Source organism: Cylas formicarius, unplaced genomic scaffold (assembly GCF_029955315.1).
Source record: "Cylas formicarius isolate icCylForm1 unplaced genomic scaffold, icCylForm1.1 PGA_scaffold_4__25_contigs__length_36172078, whole genome shotgun sequence".
Classification (NCBI taxonomy): Eukaryota; Metazoa; Arthropoda; class Insecta; order Coleoptera; family Brentidae; genus Cylas; species Cylas formicarius.
In genome coordinates, this window is record NW_026844334.1 from 33930567 (window position 1) to 33955838 (window position 25272).

Genomic DNA, 25272 nt, shown 5'->3' on the forward strand with positions numbered 1-25272 from the left:
GATGGTCGCCATTTTGAACAGCAATGCCAACTTAAAGTTCTATACATCGAAAAAAAAACACCCATTATTAGAACAGCTGTTGTTCAATGATAATATCGTCAAATTAATCCTGGATACCGGATAACGTCAGCTGACACAATCAAACACATTATCCGGCAAATTAATCAAACCAATAATCTCATTGAAAAAAGAGTTCCGGGAGTTAGAAATGAAGACAACGACATGAATAATTTACTTGCTTTTGAAGGCAGCTTTTCTTTTATGCATAATAATTATAAATGAAATTAATTTCATATAATATTTTATAAAATCAAATAATAGTCTAATACAGTTTAAAATATTAAAAATATCCCCCTACAAATTTATTCCAGTTCGAGACTTATATGAAGGAATAAAGTTCAACGGCTAGTATATTGTGTTGAAATGTCGAAGCAAATAACAGAGTATCCCGATGTTTTGTGAAAAATTATTTTTACCGATGAAGCCACCTACAAATCACGACGACAGGTATCTTTAACCGGAAAAATTGGACAAATGAAAACCCACATAAAATTCAACCAGTAAAAATATAGCGTCGTCGCTTCGTCGACTTTTCTTGTTGGACATCCGACAACCAATATTTAGATTTAATTCAATATAAAATTGAAAATTATTTGGAAGGCCTTCCAGTTCGCCAATACATTAACCTGGTTTGGCAACAAATTGGGGCACCGTCCACAATACCGATCCAGTTACTGAATGACTGATAACCGATATGATCATTGCATAGAGAGACACAATTGAGTGGCCGGCTAATGGTCCGGATTTAAATCCTCCTGATATTTTCCTATGAATTTTTAAAAAACCGAATGTATAAAATGTACTAGTGTTGAGCCATAGAATTGAATAGGAAATATGAGAGATAAAATGAGAGAAAAAATGTTTGGAAAATCATGGTGGATATATAGAAATTATATAACAATATACTTCACGTTATATATTCATTATTATGCGTTTAATTATCGTTGTTATCGGTTTTATTAACATCTTGATCTTGATATTATGTTCTTTAGATTTTTTATTATTATTGGTTAATTAATACTTATTGAAATAAAAAATACGAAATACTCGAAGCTCTTCTTACTCTGAGTAACCCCTTTTCCTAATTGAAGGTTTAGTTAATCAAAAAATTATATAATTCAAGAACGGGTTATCCAAATATCAACGATCTATAAATAAATATCAATTTGCTCCTGTTTCTTAACTTTGGGATGCACATGTGTTTTTTTTACAAGTCTAAAAATAATACTGTAAAGAATATGCAATTTTTATTAAAAGTTTTTCTCGGTGAATTCCGTGAACCCTGTACACTAGACGGTCCTAAATCATTCCTTCATTTTGCCTATATAGGGGGGTCGATGGCCCGAGTTTTAGTACAATTCTATAAGAACCTCCGAGGTGATAACTTCTACAAACGATATAACATTAACAATAATAGTAATAACAATAATAATAAATGTTTTTATTGAATTAAGTAAATACACATTATACAAGTTCAGTATTGTAGGAATACTGACTGTTCTTCAATAAAACCTAGTATCATACATAAAGAAATATACACAAAAATATATTAAACGTATCAATTTGCTTACAAAAAAATAAAAAATATATTAGAAAATCACCACATTTTATACAACATGAGCCAGCCTATTGACCTATATATTAAGTTGAACACCAACAGCTCAAATAAGAAGATTATTGTATTAACAATAGAAATTTGCTTGAAAGCATTTTTAGTCTATAATATTTTATATTCATTTATTCAATCATTAAACACTTTTGTCGCGCAATAAAAGTAGGAGTGCTCGACAATTTCCAAAGAGTGGGCTGGAAAAGCTGGAAAGCTAAGTCTGTTATATAGATAGTGAGGCGTCTTTAGGGCAAAAGTGTATTAAGAAAGTTCGTTGCGGAATGTAAAAGACGCCTATTATGCACATGTAACCACTTGTTTTGAACTAGCGTGTGACTAACGTGTTGCACACAAGAATTTTATAGTTTTTGTATTCTGTAGATCATAACGTCATTTGTGACAAGACTTATAAAGCGCAAAGAAACGATTTGAGGGGTCTACAGAAAATATGTCTATGGTAAAATTAATTCTAAATTCATGAACGCTTTTTATAAATATGTACAGTAAATCTCAGCTCCGAATGGATCAACAACCCTACATTTCTTATTTGATCTTTAAAGGGTATTGGTGTACCTTCTATGTTGAATACATTATTGTAGGTTTCAAAAATTTTGTTCTGCCACTTTTTCTACCTTGTCAGGATTGAGCTTGATGCAATCATTTATAAAAAATATGGTGAGTTTATAAAGGTCGTAGTTTAACGCAAAAAAACTAATGGGCTTCATCGATCAGAAATGCGCATAAAGTGATGCAGACACGATTAAAAAACGTTTGAAAATTGTAGTTGAATAAATAGAGAATAACAGAGATCCCAAAATAGAATCCTGAGGACTCCAGAGAATATAAGAAATAACTTGATATTGTGCCACCGAAAACAACCGCCTAGGCTTTTTAATAAGGTTTAGTGCAAATACTAATATATATATATATATATATATATATATATATATATATATATATATATATATATATATATATATATATATATATATATATATATATATATATATATGTGTTCGAAGTGTTTTCGGAGCGCGAGCATTGAAGATGCCAAGTGAGATTTTGGCGAAACGTCTGCAGGATTCCAGTCGGATGCAAGATTTGCAGGATTCCAGTCGGATGCAGGATTCCAGTCGGAGTTCAACGAGCGAACGGATGATATCCCGGAATATAGTGTCATCATATATATATATATATATATATATATATATATATATATATATATATATATATATATATATATATATATATATATATATATATATATATATATATATATATATATATATATATATATATATATATATATATATATATATATATATATATATATATATATATATATATATATATATATATATATATATATATATATATATATATGTATATATATATATAAAACTAACACAACTTACCGTTGTGCCAAGACTTAAAAATATCATCGTATTGTTGAGAAGGGCCGTGCAACAGCTGTAATTAGGTCTAAATCCCGATTGCTTTTCGGGGTTTATATTAAACTTGTAGTGGGAGAATTCGCGGCCTGTTTTCGAGATTCCGATTGTTGTAAACAGAACTTTCTGATATAAGTTAAGTATGATAGCAGAAAAGGTCGAAAGAGATTCCGAATCTGTACTCTTAGGTACAATTCGGTAATAAAATTTAGTTTTGTTTAGTTTGTTTACCCTAGTTGGCAAAAAATAGTTCAATATATGTCGGAAATGTGACGACAGATGTTAATGTGTCATATGGAATATATTTAACAGTTTGATTAATAATAGATCACCTAAGTGCAGTAAAGTGGTGCATTGTTCAAGATCCATGAACCTTCTATAGATTATGGACTCAGAATCGCCGGAAAAATAGGAAATAACTGTGAAATCAATAGGAAAAGTTTCTGGGGTTCAGGGGTGAATAATCTTGCGCGGAAAGAATACAGAGAAAAGCAGAACGAAAAAAGGAAAATGGCCGCAAGAGATCTTAATCTGAATTTTGGTGTCAAATCATTTATTGGTATTCGAACTGGGAGTTTAGAATTAATCTATTTCTGGAACAACAGGAAGTTTTATGGATTCTAGCCGATTCGCAACCTGCGGAAACTGTAGCCGGAAAGTTAAGCAAGTGGAAGAAATGTGATGTAAAGGCCAGAGGCTAATAATACAGTGTTTATCAGAAATTATTTTGCAATCCGTAAAGCTAAAAACCACAGCAAAAGAAATAATGACAAGCCTGGAAAATACATATGCAAAGAAAGTTATTTCTACACTAGTAATGTTACAAAAGAAGCTTGTATATTTAACATACATAGAAGGAACATCACTAAGTAAATTCTTTCCTGTTTTTGATGACAAGTTACGCCAGTTGTAAGCAGCAGGTGGAACAATTGATAAAAACGATATAATCCTACAGCTATTACCAAAAATGCTAGGATCTTTTCAGAATATTACAGCAGCGATTGATATTATGTTCTGCCAAAATCAAAAACAAATTGCTTGTGGAAGAATCCCGACAGGCAAACTTAAAAGAAGGTAATAGGATTACGGCATCTATGTCAAACCAAACCAAAGGGGAAGAGGAAATTGGAAGATGCCTAGAAGAACATATAGTGTCAGTTCTAGCCAAGGTAGCGATGAATACAATGAGAGAAATAATGTAACCTCAATCACAGGGTATAGTAGTGGGGAAAACTTTCCATTTCGGTGCCATTTATGCAATAAGATTGTACATAAAAGAGCAGATTGCCCTACGAATCAGTACACAAGGGGTAGTTACCCTGGTGGAAGAGGAGGTTTTAGAAGAGGAGGTTCTATTCAGAGGAATACTGCTAATAATACAAAAGAAATTACTGAAGTGGAAGAAACACACATTTCATTTTGGTTGGAAGTTGGAAATTACAATTAAGAATGTGTGAGTTTGTGAAAATTTACTTTTTGTTTTTATAATTTGAGAAAAGGAAAAGTAAGCATAGTAACAAACAAAGTATGCGTGTTAGAGGGACAATTAAAAGGAAAATTCTATTTTGTTAACTGCAATTTAAAGAACAATGTGTTTGCAAATTTGACAAGTGAAGTGGAAAAAATGCTAAGACACAGAAAAATGGGGTATTCCTCAAAGTTCCCATCTCCAAGTTTATACGAAGTGTGTATAAAAGTAAAACAATCCAAAATCCAAAAGAACCAAAGCAAAATAATTTTGGAAACAGTGTCAACGGATATTTGTGGGCCAATAAAACACTCGTTATGGCAAGTCATATTTCATGACATTCATTGATCACTTTTCACATTTTTGTCCACATATTTGTTGAGCAACAAAACCGAAGCTTTGGAAAAATTAAAGTTATGTGGCAATGGTAGAATCGAATGCAAAAATTGAAAAACTGAGGTGCGATAACTGGGGAGAGTATGTTTCAAGAGATTTCAAATTATGCCGTATAAAAATGAAACAAAAAGAACCAAACATATTGACGTAAGACACCATTTTCTACGGTTGTGTGTTGAACGGGACAATATTATTGTGCATTATTTACCAACGGAAAAATAACAGGCAGATATTTTAACAAACGCTTTCTCAAATCCCAAATTGAAGTATTTTTTAAAAAAAATATGAATTGTTGACAAATTAAAATAATCCTGTTGTTTTCCTGCACAAAGTTGTTTTCATGTTTATATTGTATTACGGAATTGGGGCGGAGCATTTTAGGAATCTGTATTCTTAGGTACAATTCTGTAATAACATTTAATTTTGTTTAGCTTGTTGTTATTATGTTGTTGAATGTATGTCGGAAACGTGAACTGAGTCATGTGGAATATATTTAACAATTTTATTAATAATAAATCGCCCATGTACAGTAAAGTTCAAGTATTGTTCAAGATCCACGAACCTTCTACAGAAAGAAACAAAAAGTAGATGCAGAACGTCGGTAGTTTCAAGGAAAATGGAGAATATTTTTTGCACAACGGTAAACTTATTTGTTTGCTGTGTAATGAATCCATTTCAGTGATTAAAGAATTCAATATAAAGAGGCATTACTCAACTAAGTATCCTATGCTGCACTCATTGATAGGATAGATGAGAATAGCTAAAATCCACAAGCTCACAGCAAATTTGAAAAAAACAGCAAATATTTCGTAAACAAGGATGATAATGTTATGAAAGCCAGTTTTATAGTTAGTTCAAAATTGGTATAGTCATTAAAACCGTCTGTCGAAGGAGAATTTATCAAGGAGTGTATGTTTGAAGTTTCCAGTGTTTTGGTGACCGGAAAATATAAATGAATTTGGAAAAATAAGTTTGTCAAGGCGAAGAGAATGTGTTCTTCGACCCCACACTATAGAATGGAATTCGAAAAACCATCAATTTGATTCTATATCGAGGGCCTAACCATAACGTACAAATGAGATAGCAAACTTTATGCAAATAAATGAATTGAGTGATCCAAAATTGGAGTGTGACTTAGCATTTCTAATCGACCTTACAAACTGTTACAAATGAAGTTGATCGAGATTAAAAAAACTCACTTCTAAAACATAAATTTGAAGACGTGGAGTTGTGCGATTTCTACAAGAATACCTCGTTACACCACCGTACATGGTTGATTGACGATAATTTGAAAAATTCTTGACGCCTTTGTATTAGTTGAAATAATCCAGACATCGATGCATTAGTTTCCCAAATTGAAGCTCAACTGTTTCACCGATTTGGGTGTCCTTTCTTATTAACACTTCTTTAAACACCTACTTTTAAAAGCTTTCCGCGAACGTATTTGTATATTAAAATTTGGCCCACAACTTGTTATAGGTTACCGATATTCGCTTTGAACGAAAGCAGCATAGATATTTAAAACCGCATACTGTTTCTTTCCTCTTAACAATAACAGTCATAAAAGCTGCAACCAACATTGATTGGGCGTCTGGTCGGTTTGTTTCTTTTGACGTTTTTTTCACTAGAATGAAAGAAGAAGCATTGAATTTTCTTTTGATGAGCGCCAAATTGCATTGAGCATAATCCACAGTAGATAACCTACTTCCTACTCGCGTTTCATTTCTAGGTTTGTTTTATGCCGGGAAGTAAAATAAGCTCTAAGATTTTATATTTTAGTAGACTGGAAAAAAGGTAAGCGAAAATTAATACGTGTGGCCAAAAGGTGAACAACATTTTACTGACCTCTTTAATAAACTGCAGGTTGATTAATTGCTAAATTAAATGTTCCCCTGCTGTCTACAGATCTACAAAGTTCAGCACTTTCGATTTATCAATAACGGAAGCAGGAAGAATGCAGAATACTTGTAAATAGTATTACAGTAGCCTGTGGAAGTTTTTTGAAAAAAAAAAGATGTAATTAAACCCGAGATTGTTATCTTAAATCAGATAATGGGAACCCCGCGATTATCACGAGTTCTACATACTACCAACTTAAAATTCAGAATATTGCAGAATATAATATTAAATAAAATAAACAATAAAAACTATTTAGAAAATTGTAGCATAGATATGAACTTGAAAATTATCTCCAGTATTTTGTTTTGGTCACTTTATTTATAAATTTTTTTACCTCAAATATCTACAATTTGTGGCTTCGGAGATATAGCCTTTTAGCTTGCCCACCCTGTGCTATAAATAATGCGCGATATTTTTATTATTAATTGTCTAAACTTGTTACTAAATTTTAAGTCATTGCTCTGTTGCCCTCAATTAATTTTTAGTGAATTACCTTTGAAAACCCCAACCGGTTGGTAGCAGTATAGAAATGAATTAGCCTTATTTTAACGCAAGTAAATAGTCTCATCGTAAAGAAACAAATTAATACCATTCGTCAGCAATAATTGCTTAATTTGTTGTAGTTTTTGTTCAGTTCCCGATCAGCGAAATATTTTCAACGAGATTATTTTTAAAACCGTTAGTTCCCATTGTATGTGATTGATGGCACCAATTCATTGCATATCTTCTGTAGAGTAATATGTTAATATTTCGGCATCATACATCCTTTTTTTACGTTGTCTATACCAGGCGTTCATTTTTTAAATAATTTTAAGATAGCGACGCTATGTTACTTTCTCGAAAAACTAAAGAGGTTGCACAAAATTTTTATAGATCTTTTTTGAGATACGGGATGTTTCTGGAACCTTTGCGTTATGCTACATCCCAGAGAAACCATATGGCGAACATGTTTAAGACATACTGGAGAATAATTTGGGCAACACTTGTGATTCAGTTCTATAGACCATCAATTTAAGATTTTTGTTTGCATAATTAAAGCGAAGTTCATTGTTTTTTTCTTCTAATTTTATATGTAAGGTGATTTTTTTTATCACATTCATTTAAGAGTCAGGTATTGCACTAAACCTCCACCATTTTTGATAAATTTAAAAATGTTTAAACTTTCAAATCCATTTTCAAATTCTATACTCTATCTAATTAATTTCACTTATTTCGTATTTAATTCTAAATTTTCCACTTTTCGAGAAATAACGTATTTAAATTTCTGGCACTTGTATACGAAAATGGGGCGGAGAACCTATTGAAACCTGGCATATCAGGCTGATTTGGATTTGGCAAAGAAACAGCGAGAGCAGGAACTAAGTCATTTGAAGAAGTTGTAGATATCAGGTTCCAGTAAGATTTTACACAATAATTTTGTTAAATAAAATCGCCGCCTAAAAATTTATTTTTTGTAGATATTGTCTATAATTTTCTCTCATCTATTGGGGATTCCAATACCTACAATTTTGTATCTTTACCGTAGCATTTAAACAAAATGTTTCTTCTTTTTGAAAAACTTCTGGACAATTTTTGTTGAGTCGAACTTGCTGACGTTTCGCCAATCATCCTGTTGGCTTCTTCAGAGCTTGACTGAAACTGTACCTGCTTATATATTGTTTGGTGGGGGAGAGCTGAATGAGGAGCATAAACACCAATCAATAACGCTCATCTGTCTCTACACCTTAAAATTTCTTCTATTTTGTCGCCATCTGAGTTCGATACCCTTTCAAACATGATTCATGACAAAGCTTTAAATCTTCATTTATCTACTACCCAAAATCACATTCAGAAATTGGAAAAACTAAAACTCTTCTCAACTACCAAACACTGTAATAAATGTATCATCGCACCAACTTTCGAAAACGGAAAAATTAGTTCTTTCAAAAGGTTTCAACTTCGTCCTTGCATCAAAAAACGTATCACGTATCAAAAAACTGCCATCTCAAACAGCTAATAAAATTCGATTTCAAACCGCAAAAATCCATAAAAAATCAAAACCTTCTAAATATAGCAAAGGCTGAACACATCGCCCTAAAATCTATAAAATCGAATCCAATCTACAAATGAATATCAGGAAAAAATTCAAGATATTCTTATAGACGGATCATATCGTCAATTTAAAACCTAAAATCTGTTATTCAGGCTTCTGCTCTATCAGACTCTGTGAAAAAATTTGTTGCCCCGCATGATTCTAAAATTCTTAGTCTCTACGGACTCCCAAAGATTGACAAACCAGGATTTACCCTTCGACCTATTGTCAGCACCATTAATGCATGGTCACATCACCATCCGACACCTCTTATTTACAGAGCCGTAAAACTATCTCAGCCCGAGTCACTGAACCCAGAATTAAAACACCTTACCTGTGCTCCTTCTCTCAAATAATTTCCACATTAAAGATATTAAGCGTTCCGTCAAAAAATACACTTCATCACAACCTTCCAATCGCAATGAGGCCGAAAGCGATCCTACACTTGCCACTGTGGTCCTTCCTTACATTCAAAACATCACCGACCGCATATCGAAAGTTCTAAAGAAGTATAACGTCAAAACCAGATTTACCACTTGTCAAAAAATCTTCAGTCCGTCAAAGACAAAATTGCATTTGAGATGCCAGGAGTTTACAGGATTCCATGCATATGCGGCAACAAATACATTGGAGAGGCCGGACGCAAAATATCAACTAGGCTCAAAGAACACGAAAGAGCCTTACTACTAAGACAAATAAACTGCTGTTGCCGAACACACCCATGAAACCGGACATCAAAATTTTATTCGATAAAACTAAAATTCTTGCATGTAATCAGTTCTTCTACCAACGCAAAATCCGAGAGTCTACAGAAATCTATAAACAACCTAACAATCTACCTGTCCGAGAGGCTGTTTATGCCCCTCATTTAGCAACGCCCCCTCAAATAAGATAAAAGTAGGTCCAGAATTAAATACGAGCCAGTTTCAGTGAAGCTCTGAGGAAGCCAAGAGGATGATTGGCGAAACGTCAGCAAGTTCGACTTAGAAAAAATCGAAGCAGGAGGAATCCAGAAGTTTTTTAAAAAGTATTACAGTAGCCTGTGGAAGTTTATTTGAAAAATTAAAGATGTTTCTTCATGAGTAAACAATATCTGACGGAGGAAGGGTGGATACTTTTCTTCTTTTAATACACGCAAAGTTGTTCGTTGGCTAACGGTGCTTGTCCACAACTACTAATAAAATGTTTAATCTTTTAGACGATCTTGAACATGCCCTGTGTGTTATAAATTTTCTCTCAATTTTATTCACTGTGGATCTAGATATTTTGCGCTGAGCAAATTACAAACTTCTTGTGTTCTCGTTTTGCCTCCATATCCAATAGAAATTAAATTTTTCAATTCTGTGTGTAAGTTTCTTTACTCACGAAAATGTTATTGTAATAATTTAAAAGTGGATATAGCAAAAGGAGCTTGGTATAAACATCTACTTACTTACTTAAATTAAGATTGACATGTTCGAAAGTTTTTCTTGAAATTCGATACCTGATTTTTAAATGAGTTTGTTGCGTGTTTTCGCCGTTTAATGTAAATCGTTCGATGACTTTATGGATAGAACTACGCATATTGCTAGAATGGTATAGAATTCTGAGCAAAGTAATATTAACGGAGCAGTTACGATTTCATAAACTTGTAGGGTAAATGCTATACTTGTCTTGAAGTTAGTTCGAATCGTTTATACAGGGTGAGTCAACATGAAAAATATTAATTTTCGTGAAAAAAGTAAATGAAACACCCTGGGTTTCATTAATTAATCCTATCAACCAAAATTAGTATTTTTTGGGATATACACATTTTTACGCAACGCAATGTGATTGGTTACAACCTCAATTTTAAATCTGACGTATGCGAAAGTTGAATACACCTTTTTAATTTTTTTTTAATCGCACTTGCTCCATGGGTTCTCGTACTATCAGCATAAGCCTCGCAATTATGTGTATAGTAACTATATGGCGCAAATGTATGTTGGACATGCAAATGTATTTTGGCCATATAAATGAAAGTTGGTAATGTAAATAAATAATTATTTGAAATCTGTCATATTTGTATTAGTTTTCTCAATTACTATGTTGTTGGTTGCTTAACTTACTATGAATTTTTCGATGGAAGAAATGGTCGACATGATTTTTGTACTGGAATCAATCGAGAAGAATCTATTAGCTACGAGAATTTATAAGCAACAGAATCGAAATTGATGAGAGACATTTCGAGCAATAAATAAAGTAAAACTTATTACAAAACTTCTGGATTCCTCCCGCGTCGGTTTTTGCTGCGTCGATATTGCTGACGTTTCGCCAATCATCCTGTTGGCTTCTTCAGAGTTTGACTGAAACTTGAATTTCGACTCAGCAAAAACCGACACAGGAGGAATCCAGAAGTTCTGTAAAAAGTATTACAGTAGCCTATGGAAGTTTCTTTCAAAAATTAAAGTAAAACTTAATTAAATCGTTCTTTTTTTGCAGTTTTGTTCTTAGTTTTTAAGGGTTTTTTTTCTGGAACTACTACCAGCATTAATATTGCATTTTTAATGGAGTAAAATGATGTTTAAATTGTTTTCTTAAATTTCAGCATTTCATAATTTTATTATTATTTATTATAATTACATTTTGTATTGTTATTATCTGAAATAATTGTACTTAATTTGTCTATGTTTGTTGTTGTCTCACGCTTAAGTAATATTTATTTCGTTTTCAACTTTTTGTGATATTTTCAGTATTTTGTTCGTACAAATTTACATACCTCAAAAAATAGTAAGTTTAGCAGCATTTAGAGCATTAATAGGAGTAACTAATAGAAGCTAGAACAGGGTGTTCCATTTGATTTTTTCACGAAAATTAATATTCCTCATTTTGACTCACCCTGTATAAACGATTCGAAAAAACCTCAAGATAAGTATAGGATAACTGACTGACTATCTTGACGAATGAATTACCATAAATACGAAGACACCCCTAAACTAAAAATATGAAATTAATTTTAAATTGTTTCTTTTAGTCTCATCTATAATTTTTGCATTTAACATTTTTTTGTAAAACAAATAATAAATGACACTTTGACACACTATTTGAATACCCAGTATATACGGGATAAAAGATCAAAACAGCAGTAATCAAAAGGAGATGCACATTTGCCTGGGATATAAAAGAGAAAGAGGAAGACCGCAGATGCGGTGGGTAGATGACATAAAAATGACTGCCTATGCATTAAGTTGTTTTATTTCTTACGTAATATAAATAGAGAATTGTCAGAAAGGCAATTTTTGCAATAAAGTGAAAGCTCTTCTGCTGGATCAGGCCTATATTTTTCGAAGTTTAATTTTATTTCATATTTATATACGTTTGATACTTATGCAAAACCTGATGCGCTTGTTAACATCAATATATTATTAATTACATTCGATTCAAATTGGTTTAATTCCCTCATGAATTATGCTAAACTGTGCCGCACGAAAACGTTATTGACCTTAATCTCCAAACATTCTTCTGTTTTTCCTTCAGTTGCTTCAAAAGTAAAGGTACGTAATAAAAAATTATTTGGATTTTATAATACGTTGCGTTTAGACATGACCGATGAGTTAAATGTCGGGTTAACTATCCATGACACGGAAATTGTAAATTGACCCAAATGAGCTGGATGCGGTCGTTATTAAATCACTTTTCTCTTGTGTTGCGTCTCTGATTCGCAAAAAAAATAACCCAAACCATTTTTAATAATTTTCATTTTTAAATACCTACTTTTAGAAATAATGTACGAGTGATAAAGAGTGACAATGGTCAACTATAGTATACAGTGTGTGCGAGATTAGGGTGTCTATCATGCGGACATTGAAAACGATACGAGATAAGTAGATTACAAAAAAGTTACAAAATTTAAAGGTTAACGTCCTGTTGACAAAGCTAAAAAATTCCCACACAGAAGAGACGTAGGATATAATTTAAAGAGATATAATGAAATAAAGGTCACTTTCTCGACGCGACTAATTCATGGTGTTTTCTAATTGAATGTCAAAAATTAAGGGGGGATTTTTGGCTCCATTTTAAAAAGAAAACCTTATATGAGCGTATGTCCTAAACGTCTGAACTTTCGTGATACAAGGTGGTAAAATTAAAAATCTGCAATATCTGTAATTCTACTTCATATATTTTAAAGAAAATTGGCGCACATATAGTATGGCATTTCACGGAATTTCACCTGTCTATTTTGGCAAACATTAATGGTACGCCACTGATTTCTATTAAAATAAAAATTATTGTCACAATCTCCAATCATTTCTAAAGAAAAATAATAATACGCTTAAAAATTAAATCATCTTCTCTGCGTGGTCATAACAATATGGTTAATATGAAATGTAGAGAAATTAGTTTTTTTTTAAGTGAAAACCGTGGTTAATTAGATCGGCACTGCACTCGTTAAATCGGGAAGTGTTTTTGTGAAAAATAAAATATCTAGGTTCTAGTCACCAGAAAGGCTAAATGGCTATAATTATCGCCGGTTTTTAGAAGAGGCTGCGATTTTGTAAGAAATACTGGAAGCACCTTCAACAACTTATTTAGTTTCTAGTTTTACTTTTTTTCAATAAGGTTGTTGTTAATTTATTAACAAACAAAAGTTATTAATAGTAAGTTGTGGTTTTTTATAGGAATCGTTTATCTTGTTGTTAGGAGGTTATGTTATTTCATTAAAACTGTAAACGTAAAAAGAATAGTCTTGTGATATCTTTTTTCTAAAGGACACTAGTTGGTAACTGAAAACTAGATATTATATTTTAATAATGATAAAAATCTTTATTGTCTAAGAGATCAACATCCATTTAGAAGATAATTTCATCTTAAAAAGCATTGAGTATTAAATAAACTATAACTATAACAAGTATTCAGCAAAGTATTAGTGAAACATAGAATCCATTATGGTATTTCGAATTTATGATTCATTAATGCGGTAAACTCTGAGCGACTAAAACGAAAAACGTCAATATCATTACAGAAGTCATTCAATAATTCTTTAAAATTGTCACACTTTATTAATAATATGTTATCCAAGTGATCCATTTATCTGTATTCAGGGGTAGGTTATGAGAAGCACACCAAGAACCTAAAAATCATTCTGCAGAGACACACAATCGACCCCACTATCAATTATTTTAAATAATTTCACATCATCAATATCAATGGCGCTAAATTGCTCCCCTGGGGACACCGCTACTAGCCATGAACCTAAGCGATGAGTGTATACTATATTTTGTTATGCAGATATAACTTTACGAATGGCACAAGATCATCACAAAATCCGAGCATCCTCAGTTTAGGGAGCAGTACAGTGTGGTCCACCCGGTCACAGGCTTTTAAAAATTCCGTGTATAGCGTTTTAGATAGATGTTTTATTTCTCACAAAAAAATAATTAGTGCAGTGGCATCCTAATAAATCAAAATATTATTGTTCATAGACAGTTAGTGGTGCGTCACTGATTTCCTTAAAATAAAATAATGACATTTGCATTCATTTATGAGCAGATTTGTTATCTTTTTTTTAGTCCATCTCACACTTCTCACTTAAAAATAAAACCTAATTTCTCTGCTTGCTGTCATATTATATTATATATTTTTAAGCGGAAACCGCACATCGGATTGAAAAAATAGACAAATTAAATTTCTTTAGAATACAATTTACTCACACAGTGATATGATATGATATGAATGATATGGTTCGATTTTTCACAAATTACGTAAATCATTTGTTTCATAAACATGGTCCGTACAAGATCTCTCCTGTAACCAAACCACCGTCACTATGGTTAACTTCTAATATTAAATATATGATGTGATAACAAAAAAAACTCTTAACGTGGTATATCTTTACAATCTCCTTATGCACGCCCACTGTTATATTCAATATTTAAAAAAATGAAGTGAAGTCCATAGTCACAATAGAAGTCAAAAACTGGAATCTCCTAAATTTAATCACTTATTTTTTAAAAAAATATACTTATCAGGCCTGGGCATTTACTATTATAATTTGCTTATTAGCGAATATAAAGATTCGAACCAAAAACAATTTAATGTTAAATAATATATAATGTTACATTAGATTCTGTACTTTTAAAGACTATGTATTTTTCTGGTCTTGGTGAATAAACTTTCAGGCTGTAGCTAAAAATAATACGAATTGACGAAACTTACCTTAATCCAAAAATTGATACTAACCGAAATACAAGGTGTCATAGTTGCAATTTCATTTTTCATTTTTTTCATTTGTGAATTTATCGAGCTGTTTGCACAGAATTTGACAATTCAAAGTTTTTTGACATTAGAAATCCGTTTTTGTGAAGAACTTTACAGCAAATTGTAGAAGGCGCGTATGGACTTTTCGTGCGTTTGATATTTCCTAACATTTTTTCTCCTTAACATATCCACATTTTTACTGAAGATGTCATTTCTTACACAGAAAAGGTACATCTTTCAAATTTCGCCCCGAGTCGTGGTTTTCGAAAAACTTGGGTTTAAAATTTTGAGTACATCCTTACGTAATATTTAAAATTTATTTTTTTTCATTAACTTTAAAATTACCGCTATAATACATATAACGTAGACAATATGGTAGTACAGACCTTAATAACGTTTTTTGTATTACTTACTTTATGGTAATTACAACAAGAGACTCAAACAAACAAACTACTTTTAACACAGTATATTAAGCATGTCACCTCACATTAAAATAGAGTGTTTAAACAATACATTTAAGAAAAATCATCTACTGAGTAGAGACACCTATTAGTTAAAAAGATTTTAATTCTTTTCTTAAACACAGATAAACTATTAGTTTCTTCGAAGCATTTATAGAAATTTAAAGCTGTGCTATATACTTTCAAGCCAAAATACTGGGTTTTGTTGCCCGATATGCAGTCTAGAGAATGGAACGTCCAATATAAAGGGCGTTTTTTTTTTCGATGTATAGAAATTTAAGTTGGCATTACTGTTCAAGATGGCGACCGGTTTAACAGCTGTCAAGTGATTTATTCTCAGTTTGATTTGGCAATTCATCACGAATGGACTCACGCCTGAACAACGCTTGCAAATAGTGCAATTTTATTTCGAAAATAATGGTTCTGTGCGGAATACGTATTACGCACTACGTCCATTTTATCGTCGACAAAATCGCCCATCAGAGCAGTTAATTCGATTAACTCTTATTGATAACTCGCATCCCCAGAGGCGCCGTACGGTGCGTACAGAAGAAGCTATTGGGTCCAAAACGAGATTGCCGTTGTTCTCGATTTTCATAAGCGAATTTTGTTTAGCGATGAAACGCACTTCTGGTTGAATGGCTACGTCAACAAACAAAACTGCCGCATTTGGAGCGAAGCTAATCCTCAACTGTATATCGAAACACCGTTAAATCCAGAAAAACTGACTATTTGGTGCGCTTTATGGGCTGGTGGAATCATTGGTCTGTACTCCTTTAAAAACGATAATGGCCATAACGTTACAGTCAATGTTGATCGGTATAGAGCTATGATTACTAACTCTTTCATTCTTGAATTGAATAACCATGATTTCCAGGAGATGTGGTTTCAACAAGACGGCGCAATATGTCACACAGCTCGTGCCACAATCGATTTATTGAAAGACACGTTTGGTGACCGCCTAATTCCACGTTTTGGAACTTTCTGTAGGGCTATGTAAAGTCATTGGTCATACAGATAAGCCACAAACGCTTGATCATTTGGAAGACAACATTCGCCGTGTTATTGCCGATATACGGCCACAAATGTTGGAAAAAGTCATCGAAAATTGGATATCCACATTGGACTACATCCACGCCAACCATGGCGGTCAAATGCCAGAAATCATATTTAAAATGAAATGCCACAAGATTATCTTTCGGATAAAGGAAATTCATGTCATCGTTGTTTTATTGGAACTTAAAGTTCTATACATCGAAAAAAACACCCCTTATAATGACGGAAGTGTTATGATCTGAAGTTCCATAAATAAATCCCTACATGAATGTTTACTAGTTACATGCATCATGTAACGAATAGCACGTTTTTGTGCTAAGGTGTGCACCAGTGGCTAGAGCCCAATAGGTTATACCGTAACCTATCACTGATTGGAACAGCCCATAGTACACTAGCTTTAAAACGTAATTGGATACCGATCTCTGATAATTTGGAATAAGTATGAGCAGGAGTTAGTTTAATTTGGGCAATATGTTGTCGATGCGATGATTCCATGTCAGTTTGTTCTCAATGTGCAGACCGACAAACTTAATAGCCTCCACGTTTTCTATAGAACGTCCTTCTAATTGGAAAAGAATACTGGAATCAACGCGAGTATTTTTGTGGCTATTTCCATAGCTATTGACTAAGATTTATTTAATTTTGGTCCGTTTTCGCGACACTATTCATCTACCCTCGTGGTTCTGCGGCCCCTTTTAGATTAGCTCTGCTTTTATCTGTAACTATAATGCTTGTGTAATCTGCATACAGTACAAATAATACATCTGTATTATCCTGAGGAAGATCGTTAACAAAACAATTAAAGAGGAGCGGTGATAGGCAGGATCCTTGCGGGGCACCTGTGCCGTCGATCATAACCTGCTATACTCTCTCGGAGAGGTAAGTTTCAGCCCATGAGTTTGCTGGACCTCTAACGACCATATTTTCCAGTTCTTTTAAGAGCAGGCTGTGATCGACAGTGTCGAATGCTAGGCTTGTCTTGAAAAGTGCGCCGGAGCACCATCTTGCATGAAAATCGTTGTTCTTAATTCTAAGGATTGATTATCCATGCAATCGGCGAACTGAGTTTGCAAGAAAAGTGAGGTACAACCCGTCGTCTAAATTACGTGGTAGTTCGATGGGTCCTAACATGTAATTGTTTATTATTCCCAACCAAACGTTTATGTTAAATTCCCGCTGGAAATGGCGTTTAGTTGTCAAATGGGGATTTACTACAATACATCCCACGCATGCTTATTTCTAAACTTATAAACACCTCTACGGGTAAATATTGCTTCACCTCTAAACATTATTCTATATAAAGACATTGGGTGAGCGTTTTTCCGGATCCGGCAAAAATGAGCAAATTCCAATCTGGCCAGGGAATCACCCTCTAGAAGATTTTGCACAGGTGCAAAATAATATGGATAATGCTTTTCTTAGTGAAAAGCACTACGAACTCCGGTTCCCACTGGCATTTGTATTGTGCTTATTTCTGGATTTTCAGCTACTTGGAGTAAAATTACGTCTTCCAGCTTCGGTATAATCATTTTTGGTCGCCCAACAAAATCCCTTAGGGCGGAACGAACCAGTTTTGGTTCCGAGCCTGTCTATTCCTAAAAATTGGAAAGTGCGCTATCTCTTGGCATTACCGGAAAACCAATCAAAACTTTTTGAAAACACCCAAGATACTGACAAGCAGCAAAGAAATCCACTTGAACCTAAGAGCATGTTTGCATGTTTACAGGAAACTGCTTCATTAGTTACAACGAAAATTTCAAATGCGGATTTCTCGAAAACGGCGACTCGAGGAGAAATTTAAAAGGTGTAAAAAAGATGTCAGAAGAGATATCTTTTTAAAAATCAGCATACATCAAGGCGCAAAAGAATTAGGAAGTATCAAATGCGATTAAAGTACCATACGTAGCGCCCCGACAATTTGCCTTAAAATTATTTACGAAAATGATTTCTTATGTCAAAAAACCCCCATTTGCAAAATTTTGTGGAAAAAGTTCGATTATTTCAACAATAATTTAAAAAAATCAATGATGAAAATGCAAATTTGACACCCTGTATCTCGCTTAATATCAACTTTCGTCTTATTTTTTCCTATAGAATCGCGTGTTTTGCAATGTGCCATTAAATATGGGACACCCTATATATATACAGACATGCATACATACGCTTTATGTTCCATGAATTTACAAGAGTCTGGTAATTGTTGTTCACCAAGTTTTTGCAGTTTTTGCAACCAATTAGAATACTACCATTCTTAAGTGGTTTCATTCTGGACGACTCAAGTTTAGAAATTGAAAACAACTTTCCCTATATATACACAGCAATAAACACAGTAGTAGATGAACAGAGTTGTGTTGACCATTTTCAAACGAAATGAAAAATACGACCCAAAGAATTCCGAATAACCTTCGTACACAATTAAAACATTCTGACTAACCACCCTTCTCAAAAATGTTCACAGCAAAATTTATTGCTAAACCTATTTAAGGCGTTTCTTATGAATGACGCGTAATAATACACAACATTCAAGGGATCAATTTTGAATTAATTAAAACTAGCTTAATAAGGACATAATTTTACAACTTTGATTAGATTAACTGCCATAAACTACAGTTTCCAGCAAGGTTTTTCAATTCAAAAATATTGATACGATGCTAAGCCAATAAATTTCTGAGAAATAATTGCATACTTTTCCACTGTAATTGGAAATAAAACCTCAATATATTATTCATACGTCTAATTCAAATAAATAAAAGAGATGGAATTCGAAAGAGAAGTGCAAGAAGTGAATTTACGGCAAGGACATTAAATCGAATTACAGTGTTTAGATGATTTTCGACGTCGGCATTCTAATTGAAGTTAAAATCGAAAGGAAATAAGTTTAATGCGAACGGGTTTATAATTCGGGAATATATTTTAAAATATATTTGTTTCGTATATCCGGTATTTGCTGTAGCGGCGTTAACTTTAATTTTTTAATTGCGGCCCTCTATTCCGGGTGTTTCAAATTCGGCTCTCACCATTAGGATCTCGGTAACGGTAAGAGATACAGGGTGACTTAACTTAGGGCACAGTTGCACATCGGTAAGATCAATAATGTTCCGTTTTGATCTTGAAGTTATCTTTGTTACTTCCGGAAATATGACGGAAAATCTGAAACTTCCGGTTTTCGTTTTCATTTTTTTATGTCTTTATATTAAAAATTAAAATTTGTAAATACATTCGCATCGGAATCTTGTAGGATTCATCTTATGGCCAGGTTCAAAATCCCTAACGACGTTTCATTTTTGTCGAATTATCATCAGCTTTATTTTTTCTGATGGTCGCCATATTGGATTTTTGCAGTATTGAGTGGCCCGTATTATTACATTTTCCTTACCTTGATGTATCACAAGATGTATTTGTGTTCATTTGTATTATCTCAAATTCGAAATATTGAACAAAACTTTCATACCATAGTAAGCTATGAATTTTCAAATCTACCTAGTATATTAGTGTCGTTAAAGATGGACTTTATCGAAGAAAGAAAACGAGATATGGTAAAATTTTACTATAAAAAGGATAGACATGGTGTCCAGACATCGGAAATGCATTTGAACATGTATCCTGAAAGACGACAACCTCAACGAACTTTGTTTAAATTATTGGATATAATTCTGGCTGAGTTTGCTACGGTATTTTCTCAAAATATATTCAAATCTCATGAAATTTTCAGGCTAAAAAGAGTTAAAGAGAGAATTGTCTATGAAAATACCTAAAAATGCAAAGTTTATAGTATTCGAAATTACAGCACCCGCATCGCAGTCTGCGGTAAAATTATGTGAGTAATATGGTGTTTTTGTTCTTTGCTTGTATTCATTCACACAATAATTTACATATACTTTATTGTAATATCGATATTATAATTTAGTTAAGTAATTAAGTAAAAATAACTTGCTTTGCAGAAATGCTCGGAATGTTTTAAATGTATAAACTCACATTCTAAAAGGGATTCTCATTAAATTCTCATTTCCAGATGCATACTTAAATCTGTGGTTTTGTAGACATGATTGCGGCTTATGCTACAAATACGACTTACCTTCCATTTTAATAGCATGTTATACAGTATTTTATTAAGTCGCTTTGAAATTCACAGAAGATATAGGCCACGTGAAAAGAACAAACACAATGTAAAAATTTAAATTATTGAATACATGAATTAGATAACAAGGTATTTTCCAATGGAACCTCTACATGCTAATGTAACACTATTTACAAATCTTCTGAATTCTTACCTTCGTCGGCTGTTGATAAATCAAACTTGCTGAGGTTTCGCCAGTCATCCTGTTGGATTTTTCAGAGCTTAACTGAAAGTTGATTGGCGAAACATCAGCAAATTTGATTTAGTAACAACGGATGCAAGATGAATCCAGACGATTTGTAAATTGTAATTAATAAATAATAAAGAGAAAGTAAAAAAATATGCTGCATTTTTTAATAGCATAAGATTTTTTCTAGAACCCACACTTATACACCGATCTAGCCTGCTAAAAGTGGCATTTTACCACTCCAGTTTCGTTTCCTACGGATCCGCGTCAATTTTGACGGTTTTGGTTAGTTGGAAAAAGTATAGTATGCAACACGTTTCGTAAATTTTTTAAGTCCTTTTATTAAATAAACTCGTGACTCAAATGCCGTTTTCCACACTTGTTGCACTGTCATCCTACATATAATGCTGCCGTGTTTTTAAACAAACTTTTATATTTATTTTTTTGAGAAGCTTCATCTTCATCAGTTTTGGAGATGTTTAAACGTCCCGGTACTTTGTATTGAAAAAAGCAGTTTTGAAATAATTAGACCTTATTAAATTGTATATAATATAATATAGACCGGTTCGTCAACATCGAGGTTCATTTTCCTGCGAATTTAATTTTTGTTTAGATTTTGGTCGTTTGGCAGAATTTTTATGATACGTTCCCGAATTGGTTTTAATTTTATAGGTTGTTTGATTTTTTAGAGTAGTTTTCTTAAATTTAGGTAAAGCTTTATTACGTAACTTAGCACGAATGTAGATCGGTTCGTCAATATCGAAATTCAGGGGGTCCTCGTGTTCTTTGTTTCTTTTATCAATTATTTTTTCTTTTGTTTTTTGATTATTTTTCGGAATTAATTGGTAAACCTAACTAAACTAATGTCAAAAGGATTTGTGTCATTTATATGACCTTCGATTATTTCAAAAGGCGTGAATTTCGTGACACTGTGTATGGAGTTATTATATCCTAATAAAGCGCGTTTTACGATATGTTCCCGGTTGTACCGTTTATGTTCCTCTTTAAGACATTGATATGTTTCCATTATAGAAGAATGAAAACGTTCCACGGGGAAGTTGGAGTTACTGTTCTTTGAAGTGGTATAATGAAACTCAATTTTATACAATTTGCAAAAGATTTTTAAAGGTAAACCATGGTGTGATACAAAAATTAGGAGGCAATCAATGACAGCTGTTCCTGTCAGACTTTTGACGCTTGACCGTATCTAGAAAATGCGTCAAGAATAGTTAAAAATATTTGGTTGTCGATTTTAAAAGAGTCAAAATGAATTTGTCCGAATGGTTTAGATGTCATAGGTGTTAGACTAAATTTAATGACAGGGAGATTTCTGTCGTATTTGTTTTTCTGGCAAGTATCACAAATATTTACAAACCGCTCGATATCGTCGGTCATTTTAATTTTAGGCCAATAGAATCTAGTGGTCAATGCTATTTTCATTTCAGAGATGCCCCTATGGCAAGTTTTTGTGGTATAGTAAACTTTTAATTTTTCCTATTATTCGTCCTGGACTTGAATATCATCTAAGAATTTTGCACATTGAACAAACCTATAGGAAGAATTTAGAAATATTTTTTGTAGTGTTACAGTAAAGGTTTGAGCTAATTTTTCGGCTCTGAAATAAAGTGCGTAAAGATTTTTGGGTTGTATAAATTCTTTGAAGAATTTAATTATATGTGGGATAGGACAAAAATTTTGGAAATACTACTAAAATTTTAGTATTATTGAGAATATTTGAAAATTTGCATTGGATTCGATTAATATTTTCTTAGGTTACAATTATTTCATTTTTATATCTTTATATCTTTCTGTAACGGGAATGTTAAAAATTGGATTTTCGTGAGACCTATGTGCCGTTTCTAAATCGCTGGTATCTAGTAATGGCGGTTGATTTTGTAAATTTTGAGCGGGTCGCAGAATAATGTCTGACAAACTATTTATTTTCTTTTGGGAATTGTTGCCTAGAACTGATTCTAATTTACCCGGATTTAATTCAGTTAATTCTTCGACATTTTCCAAGAATTTCTCGACAGTTTCGTTCGCGTCACCGAGTTCATTAGTCGTAGATAAAGTAAGTTTTCAAGGCGTTAAGGTCTATGTTTTCGCTAGTATCTACAGGGTTTCGCGAATGTGCGTCTGCGGCTTGGTTTTTCTTTCCTTTTTGACATTTTGAAATACAATAAGATTCTTCGAGTTTGAGGCGACGGCAAATTAAGCGACTATTTGGTTCTTTTAAAGTTGTAAGCGAGATTAAGGGTTTGTAGTCCGTGAGGACAGAGAACCTTTGTCCGAATAAAGATGGTCTAAAATATTTACAGCCAAATACAATTGCTAGCAATTCGTTCTCCATGGTCGAATAATTTATTTTTTAACATTCTGGATGTCTGGATGCATAACTAATTGGGTGACCATTTTGCGATAGTATTGCTCCTATAGCATAGTTTGATACATAAGTTGTTAATTCGAAAGGTTTGGCAAAATCGGGGTACGCAAGTACTGGTTCCCATGTTAGTATATTTTTACAATGTTGGAAACAGTCCACAAATTCTTTAGAGTGTATTACTTTTTGGTTTTTCTTTAGGCATTGAGTTAATGGTTTGGTGATCTTCGCGAAATTTTGTATAAATTTAGGATAATATCTGAGCAAGCCTAAAAATTGTTTAAATTCTTTTTTTGTGTACGGGGTATCGCGAAGTTTTGAATGGCCTCGATCTTTTTCGGGTTTGGTTTGATGCCTTCTGATCTAAAAGTTCTATTTCTTTTCTTAGGAACTCGCATTTGTCCAGTTGAATTTTTGATTTTGCATCGCGTAATTTCGAAAATACAAGGCGCAAATTTTGAATGTGTTCCTGCAAGCCTGTACTAAAACTAATTATGGCGTCCATATAGACCAAATTTTATTCTGAAGATCTTTAAGGACCTTGTCCATAACGCGTTGAAAACTGCTCGGCGCATTTTTCAATCCAAATGGTATTTGTAGATATTCATAATGTCCGTTTTCCACGGAAAACGTTGTTTTTTCTATCGAATTTTGTACCATCTCGATCGGGTGAAAACCGCTCGCTAGGTCTAAAACCGAAAAGTATTGTGATCGTCCTAACTTATCTAGTATATCAGTATATCGATCGTTGATTGTTTAAAGGTTTAATTTACGATAATCTATGACTACGCGCCACTTTTGTACGGGAGATCTCCAAGGGCTCCTTAAAGGACAGATTATACATTTTTCTAACATTTCATTTATTTGTTTCTTAACTTCCTCTTTATGGGCATACGTGTAACGATATGATTTTGAGTGTACCGGAAGTCCGCCAGTGGTTTTTATTTCACGTCGAATTTTGGATGTAAATGTTAACGCGTCGCCTGGTTTATAAAAAATGTCTTTAAATTCGTCGCATAAATTAGTGATTGATTGCTGCTTTCCTGAGTTCATGTGAGATAGCCGTATTAATTTAGTTATATCAATTTTTGAGGGAGAATTTTGAAAATATTTATTTTTATTTTTATTTATATTTAATTTTTTGATGGTTTCGAAAGAATATATTTCGAATGCTTACGGGAATTGGTTACAAGGTCCTGTTAATTGTTTTATCGATGTGGTTTTGTATTTCAACGGATGCAAATGCGTTTCTCGCGTGGGATAGCGTTCTAGAAATAAACAACTTATTTATTTCAGTAGAAGGTACTAAAATATTGCCTTCAAAAACGCAAATTCTTCACAATTTTCTCATGAGAGTTTATCGAAAATGAAAATTTTAAGTCTGCGGGTTCGCGGAACTTAAAAGGAATTTGAATTGTTTTATTCGAAAGTATTTTGTTATTTAAGTCAATAATTAGATTCATTTTCATCAAATCGGTTAATCCAATAACGCCATCTAAAAAGTCGTGAAAATCGAAAAGGATAAAATCGATTTTGTAATCGATACCAAATTCTATAAATAGAGTTATAGCAGCTTCAAATTGAGTGTTTTGGCTGCCTACGGCTGTTTTTATAGTATTTTGTGCATTATAAATACAATTTGGAAAATACTGTCCAGCAATAATAGGTTTTAATATTGATCTATTACTACCAGTGTAGATTAATAATTTAATATTTAAAGAGTTAATTTGCAAGTAAGGAAAGGGGTTATATGAAGATACGTTTATTTCTATTAAGTTGGGGTTTCTTCTTGGCTGGTTTCGCAAAAATTTTGAGGTACATCTAAATTTTGATTGCTTTGATTCTTCAAAAACGAAGTTATTTCGCGTGTTTGGGTTCGATCGCAAATAGTTGTTTTAGTT

At 32.9% G+C, this 25272-nt stretch overlaps 1 protein-coding gene across 3 annotated transcripts in view; it reads left to right on the forward strand.

The window, feature by feature from the left end:
- The window catches only part of LOC132701000 (serine protease nudel-like), a 181079-nt gene that overhangs the window by 47748 nt on the left and 108059 nt on the right, over positions 1–25272 (forward strand). The window lies entirely within an intron of this gene.